This window comes from Pteropus alecto, unplaced genomic scaffold, assembly GCF_000325575.1.
Source record: "Pteropus alecto unplaced genomic scaffold, ASM32557v1 scaffold45, whole genome shotgun sequence".
NCBI classification, from domain to species: domain Eukaryota; kingdom Metazoa; phylum Chordata; class Mammalia; order Chiroptera; family Pteropodidae; genus Pteropus; species Pteropus alecto.
Genome location: NW_006442491.1, coordinates 28,402,843 through 28,410,330, shown reverse-complemented (window position 1 = coordinate 28,410,330; position 7,488 = coordinate 28,402,843). Strand labels below are relative to the sequence as shown.

The following is a 7,488-nucleotide window of genomic DNA, read 5'->3' as shown; positions in this document are numbered from 1 at the left end:
TAAATGTAGGGAGGTAGAGGTTAGAACAGAAGGTAGACGGAGAAGTGGAGAGGTGCTAATTTCTTCTTCTTTCACAGAGATACAAAGTGGGTGGATTAAGACGGCCGTTTCAGCCAATAGATGAACTAAACATCCAGTAACCCTTCTTCCAAAACACCTCCAATGATAGGCGCCATCACCCTAACAAATGCATGGCTGAGCTTAAAAGCAAGCATGGGAAATTTTCTAAGGCCAAATAAGAAGCATAAATCCAGCAAATAAGCAAGCACCACAGCTGTGAAAGACAACCGCAATTCTAACAATACACAGCTACTTATCTAAGTTAACTGTTTAAAATGACAAATGAAGAAAAAAAGTGTGTGTGTGTGTGTGTGTGTGTAGCTTATTCAGAATTTTGGAGGTAACCACCACAATCTAAAAACTATTAAAGTAAAAAACAAGTAGCTCTCAGGAGAAAACTTGGATAAGTGGGAGTTTTTTTGTTTTGTTTTACTTTTTTCTTTATATCTTTCTGTTCTACTGGATGTTTATTTTTGTGTATATGTATTAACTTGTATAATTTTTATTAAATTGGCAAAGGAAGGAAGGTTAGTAATACTCTGCCATCACCTACCATAATAAGCAGTAATGGAATGAATAACATAAATATAAATCTCAGAAGAAATTGTCTTATGACTAAAATATTCTGCTTTAAATGTGCCTTATCAAAGATTTTCTTTTGTACTGATAATACCCAGTGTTGTGGAGAGATGGGAAAATGTAGGTGAGAATGGAAAACGCCACAACATTCCTAAAAGGCAATTTCGTAACACTGAAATCCTTACGGGCACGAGGAGTATATGGGAACTCTCTGTACTTTCTGCTCAATCTTGTTTGAACCTAAAACTGGTCTACAAAATAAAGTTTACTAATTTAAAAAAAGTGTACATGTCCTTTCACCTAGTCATGTCACTGGGCATTTGCCCTAGAGAAATCATTATAGACGTATGCAAAGACTTGACCTAAGGTTGTTCACTTCCGCACTGCTTAGAAAGTGAAAAGCTGAAAACAGTCCTAAAAGTCCATAATTGGGAGTACCTAAATAAACCTTGGTACTTCTATAGAGTGGAACATCACGCAGTCACAATAAGTGATGCTACGGAAGAAGATCTAATGACATGGGAAAAAAACAGTCTAATTTTAAAATGTTAAGGTGTATAGAGGAGGGTTTCCTATTTGGAAAAGGGAAAATAGTATTTTGCATAAAAAAGAACATGAAACAGTAACACTGCAAGGTAATTTTATTTTCTTCTTTTAGTCTATTGGTATTTAAATTTTTTCTACAAAGCATTATTTTTGTAATAACACAGTATTCTATAAAAAGAAAAATATAAAAAGCTATTTTTAAGTTCCTTTCGACGATACATACCAAGTGCTACAAATATGTACACACTCTGACTTATAGTGAGGGAGACATTTATAACAGGAGTGTATAACAGTGAAAAAAATGGAAATAATCAAAATATCAAACACATTGCCTGGCTGTTAAAAATGGTGGAGAGACATGGACCACACTCTGCCAGCCAAGCGTGGTCTCTGGGGCCCTGCGCCTGCCCTCTACTTCCCTGGCCTGGCCCAGCAGGTGTGTTGCCAGCCTGTACCTGGCACAGGGGGTGGGCACTGGGGACATTCTGATGTGTAGAAGGTGCACCTGGAAGTGGGAAGAAATGAAGTCTTCGAGCTCTGTTCAGGCATCTCAGTCATGATTTAAGCCACCTGAGACCTGCAATGATCATGATAAGCATGAGGATAGAGAAAAGGAGAAAGAAAGAAAGCAGGTGGGGAGGGGAGAGGGGCAGGCAAAGGAAATAAAATAGGAAGATTTTTAGAAAAGCCAGATGGAGACAACAGAGTAAGAAGCAGGATCCTGTGAGATGGAAGTAACCTGAGCAGCCTCTGAGCTCCTCGGCCAGAGCCCTCCTTCAAACGCTTTAATGAGACAATCACAGAGAAAGGACTCCAGAGCTTTCTTCTCATTTCCCATAACTGATGGTATTGCTCCTGGCAGCTCGATGACAATTATACATCCAGTGGATTTCAGTACAATGAAAGATTAGATCAAGAATAAGGCTATCAGTCCGAAGAACTAAAGGTAACTTCAAACTAATGTGCACTGATGCCATGATTTACTACAAACAGAGACTATTTATTAAAGAGCTGCAATGAGGCTATTGTGTCCACAGATGAAAATTCTTAGCCAGGAAAAAATTCCAGGCCTGAAACAGGGCAGTATTTAAAAGAGCGCTGACTTGCAAAAGATAAAAGGGATCCTCCCCTCCCCCTTGGGCAGGACAAAAGCTGTTGGTGGGAAGATAAGACTGCAGATGCCTATGTTTTTAAAAGTTTTTAAAAGCCCCAATAAGGAAAACAAAAAGAAATATGATATACTCGAAGATAAATTTAAACAAATTAGAAAGAACAAAAACAGGCTGGCCTTTTCTGTTAAAGGAACTGGAGAAAGCTGGCCAACAAGCTCAGTGTGAATTTGAAAGAAAATCAGGAATGGAAGGGCTACACTGGGACCTCTCCACCCTGTGGATCCCGTGATAGAGAAACAGGCCACTGCCTTGTAAGACAGGGAATAAGACCAGAAGACTTCAGTCTGGGCTGAATATATTACATGGGTTCAAAAAGAACAAAGTTATACTGAATTACGGTCCCCACAATTCTTATGCACCCAACTACTCACTCTAAATTTTCAAATAACGGCAGGGACAATTCCAATTTAATTGACTTAACTTACAAGAAAGACTGATCTTCCAACTACTCTCCAGCATCCAATAGTTTCTGGCCATATCCCAAGATTATCCACATGTACGGCAGAGTTTACTAGACTCCTCACAATAAGATTATTTAGAGTTTACTAGACTCCTCACAATAGAATTCTTTGTAAACTAGAGACACCATCATCTGAAGCTGAGGACTAGAAGGGACACTTAACAAAAGACAAAAAATAAAATAAAATAAAATGAAAATTGAATTACAGAAATAAAGCCAGTTGGCTCTTCAGACTCTAGCAATCAAGACAGGCTCGCAGCATTGCAAGCACTAATAAACGCTGGCACTCCAGCTGACGTTTTTGACTGAAGGGGCTGCAATGTCCCAAAGGAACCTTGATGAGGGCATCATATTACTCAGGGAGTTGCAAGAGGACCAGCATGAACATCTGAGCACTGACTGCCTGTCCTAGTCTCTTAAGACCCTCTTACACAGACAGTATGTTCTGAAACAAGTAACTGATAATCTTAAAGAACTTATGCAGCAAGTAACTGCTGTTGCAACAACTCAACCCTGTCGCTGTAGAGCAAAAGCAGCCATAGACAATGTGCAAACAAATGCACATGGCTATACTGCAATAAAACTTTATTTACAAAAACAAGTGGCAGGCCACAGTTTGCTGATCCCTGTATTAGAGGAGAGGATGCTGATAGTCAATGGCATGAAGTGTTAAGAGGTTTGTTTTTGTTTTTTTTTTTTTTAATTTTTATAAGAGTTTATTTGAGCCAAACTGACCTTAAAAGAGTTTTTTAATCATCCATGGTCATCTGAAATGAAGACCATATTGAAAGTAAAGCTATTGCAAACTCAGTGGTTGCTGCCAGAGACCAATGAGCATGAAGAATGTAAAGATCACGAACTGTACGTGCAAACTGCATCTAACGCACTGGAGACCTTAAAGAAAATTATAGGCTCATGTTAGAGAGCTGTTCCGGGGCCTAGTTTCTGATGTCCAATATCTAAAGCACTTGTGCTGAAGAAGTGAGTCCAGGCAGCAGTGCTGTTTCCTCTAAAACAGTCCCCTGTAGTGCGGCTGGGCACTTCTCATGGAGCACTGTCCCTGCTTTATTCTCATCTGTGTAGCGATCAAGCCCAGGTCATCAACTTCCTGGAGACTCCGTAAGCTACCTTTCTGTTTACACCAGCTAGAGTGGTTTCTGTCATTTACTCCTAAGACTTCTGACCAACAGGTGCCCCCAATGAGCCTCTTCATTATGGGTCCCAGCACAGCGCATTATGATTACTTGTATTTCTTTCCAGATGGAGAATGTATTTTACTCAGCTCTGCAGCCCAGCACCTAGCACGATGCCTGGCAAACAGAAGGCACTTAATAAATACTTAGAGATAAATAGACAGATTAGGCAAGAAACACAAACACATGAAAATGACTGTTTTATTTAGAAGGGCGATATCTGTAATTTTTAAATGATGTTTTAATATATTTTCTTAAGTGTCTAGTCAAAGTATCATTCACTCAAGACTAAGTAGCATAGCAGTATTCATACCAAGGACCACAAGTCCTAATAAAGAAAAATCCTTGCTAATTCTCTATTTCCACTCATAAGTTTGAAGTGAGTTTCAAAGGTTTAAAGGTTTGTACATTTCTGTCCAGAACAATGACAGGAATGTGGAATCATGATCAGGTAGGTCCGTTTCCTTCTATGCTCACAATCTGTCTTGTAATAAATGGATGGAGAGTTATGGAAAGTTAAAAAAAGGTCGCTAGATGAGATGGACTTGAGATCAGGCAAAAATAAGAAAGGAGAGCCCTCTGAAACTGATAATCATAAAAATAATGGTTATTAATCACTATAACTCATGCTACATCATAATTTAGAGAGAGCTTGTAAGTGAAATGAAGCTGTGTCCTCTCATGACATCAAAAAATAGCAACTTTAAAATGAAACAAAAATGAGATAAAAATCATAACATGTCATGAGACCTATGATACTGCAGTAATAGAACATTTTGGGAAATGAAAAGGAATAACAAAGAAGGACTCAGTTTAAAACTGACTTTTCCCCCCACCTGCTGTCAGGAAAAGGGAGCTTTGACTTCAGATGCTCATTTTAATTACTGTGAGTGAAAGGAATTCCACCCCTAAAAGATGACCAAGACTCTACCAGATCCTTTCTTCCTCACAGTCAAAATTAGTCTTTCCATCTATCTGAGAAGTGAGGTTAATAAGTAGAGTCTTATATGTCACACTCGAAATAGCTCCTGATAGATCTACAAACTTAAATGCAAAAATATCAAACCATGTAAGTACTAGAAAAACACACAGCATATCTGATAACCTCTCAATGGGGAAGACCTTTTCAAGTATGATATAAAACCTCGAAGTCATTAAAGAAAATACTGATAAGTGTGACCATGTATAAATAAAAATATTTTTCATGGCAAAAATCATGATCAGCAAAGTAAAAATCAAATGTCAAACTGGAAAAAAAATCATCTTTCATATCATGAATAGGCTATTTCCTTAATCTATAAAGAGCTTCTAGAGATTGATAAGAAAAAGACCAGCAATCAAAGAGAAAATAAGCTCAGAATATGAACAGGGAATTTAGAGAATACATGAAAAGTAGTCAACCTTAGTTGACTTTCCTCTACCATTGGAATATATCAAAAAGTCTAATAATACACTGCTTGGTGTTGGAAAACAGAAATCCTCATCCATTGCTAATGTAGCCATACATTGGCATAGCATCACTTGGCAATCAATTAAATAAATTCACACATCCTCTGCTTTGGCAAATTGATTTTTAGGAATTTATCATAAAGGCACACATTCACAAGTGTGAGCCTACAGCCATGCCACCCTGAACTCACCCAATCCCACCTGATCTTGGAAGCTAATCAGGGTCAAGCCTGGTTAGTACTTAGATGGGAGACCACCTAGGAAGACTGAGTGCTGTAGGCATTAAAAAAAAGAAAAAGAAAAAAAAAAGTGTAAAATGTGTATTCACTGCAGCAGAAGATTAGACATAATCTAAATATCTATCAAGGATAGGTTAAATAAATCAAAGCCCTTCCAAATGACGGAAGCCTATGCAGCCATAATAATTTAGACAATGATAGTTAAATATCGCAAGTATATATATTATGAAGCCTGATGTCTAGCAATATCAACAGTATACTACTAAATTTGTAATAAGGAAAGAAAAAATACGCATATTTACTTTCATAGACACGGAATTCCTCTAGAAAGGTGCATGAGAAAACTGGGTACAGTGGCAGGTCTCTCTAGGGTAGCTGAAGGATAAGGATGAAAGAAAGATTTTTCTTTCTTTCTTTTTTTAATGGATATAGTGTTTAGTGGATATAATTGGTGTTTTCCAACACCAATCAAGAACCACACTTCAAACTTGACTGTTTATTTCTTAATTCTCCCCTAATCTAGAATAGCGCCCCCATGTCTTCTAAAGAACCGATATCTTTACAGTAGTGAGTTCTCTCATATTTGCAACATGATCCGTCTCTTTTATTTGGGTGTTCTTTAATATCTCTCGATGAAGTTTTTCTCTATTGGGACCTACTATTTTTGATGCTGTTGTAAAGAGTATCTTTTAAAATTTAATTTTCTATTTGTAGCTAGTACATAGAAATATGATTTATATATTTATTTAGTATTCAGCAAACTTGCAAAACTTTTATTAACTTTGATAATTTAAATATAAAATTCTTTTGTAATTTCTATTTAAATAATCATGTCACCTGTAAACAATAAGTTATTGACTCTTCCTCTCCAATACTTAAACATTTCATTTTCCTTGCCTCACTGCAGTTGCTAGAATTTCCCACAAAGTAAAGATTTCCTCAAAGTAAAAATTTACCTGTAAGTATAATGTTAGCTGTACATGTTTTGTTACTCTTTACCAGATTAAGGAAGCTCCCATCTATTCCTAGGTGGCTACATGTTGTTGTTCTTTTAATGAGGAATGGATGCTGAATTTTTATCATGCAATCATTTTTCTCTTTTAATCTGTTAGCTGAGTCTTGGGTGTCAAACCTGCCTTACATTTCTGGTTTAAACCCAACTTGGTCATGATGTATTACCCTTTTCATACACCCTTAGATAGGAAAAGTTGTGTTTTCCAAAGATAACCTCAACAATACTACCCCATCCTACATGCCTTTCTCACAATGTGACCTTGACATTCCTCCTATTAAGTGGTGGGGTCTACGACCTCTTCCCTGAAATTTGGATAGGCCTTTGTAACTGTCCCAACCAGGAGAGCATTGTGGATGTGGTGGCATGAGAATTTCAAGACTAGATCGTAAAAATTTTTAAGAAGCAACTGCAATTTGCTCTCTCAGGACCCTGGACTTATAGCCAGCTGCCATGCTGTGAAGAAGCTCAAACTAGTCCACGCAGACAGACCACGAGAAGAGATCATACACGTAGGTGTTCCAGCTGAGATGACATGAGATTCTACACAAAAGCCAGGTGAGGGTCTACACAACAGGCAGCATCGACTGTAGGACATGCAAGTGAAAATGCCTCCAAATGCCCTTAGCTCGCCTTTACATCTTCCCAGATGGAGGCCCAGACAACTCGAAGCAGAGACGAGCCATCCCCACCGTGTGCTGTCCAAGTTCCTTACCCACAGAGTCTTTGCAACAGTAAAATGGTTGTTTGAGGCCACAACATTTTGGTTAGTTTCTTA

The 7,488-nt window shown here is 37.9% G+C and overlaps 1 protein-coding gene and 1 pseudogene across 2 annotated transcripts in view; one reads left to right on the top strand and one right to left on the bottom strand.

The window, feature by feature from the left end:
• The window catches only part of PKIG (cAMP-dependent protein kinase inhibitor gamma), an 83,032-nt gene that overhangs the window by 40,740 nt on the left and 34,804 nt on the right, over window positions 1-7,488 (bottom strand). The window lies entirely within an intron of this gene.
• LOC112471172 lies at window positions 5,623-5,741 on the top strand (annotated as a pseudogene).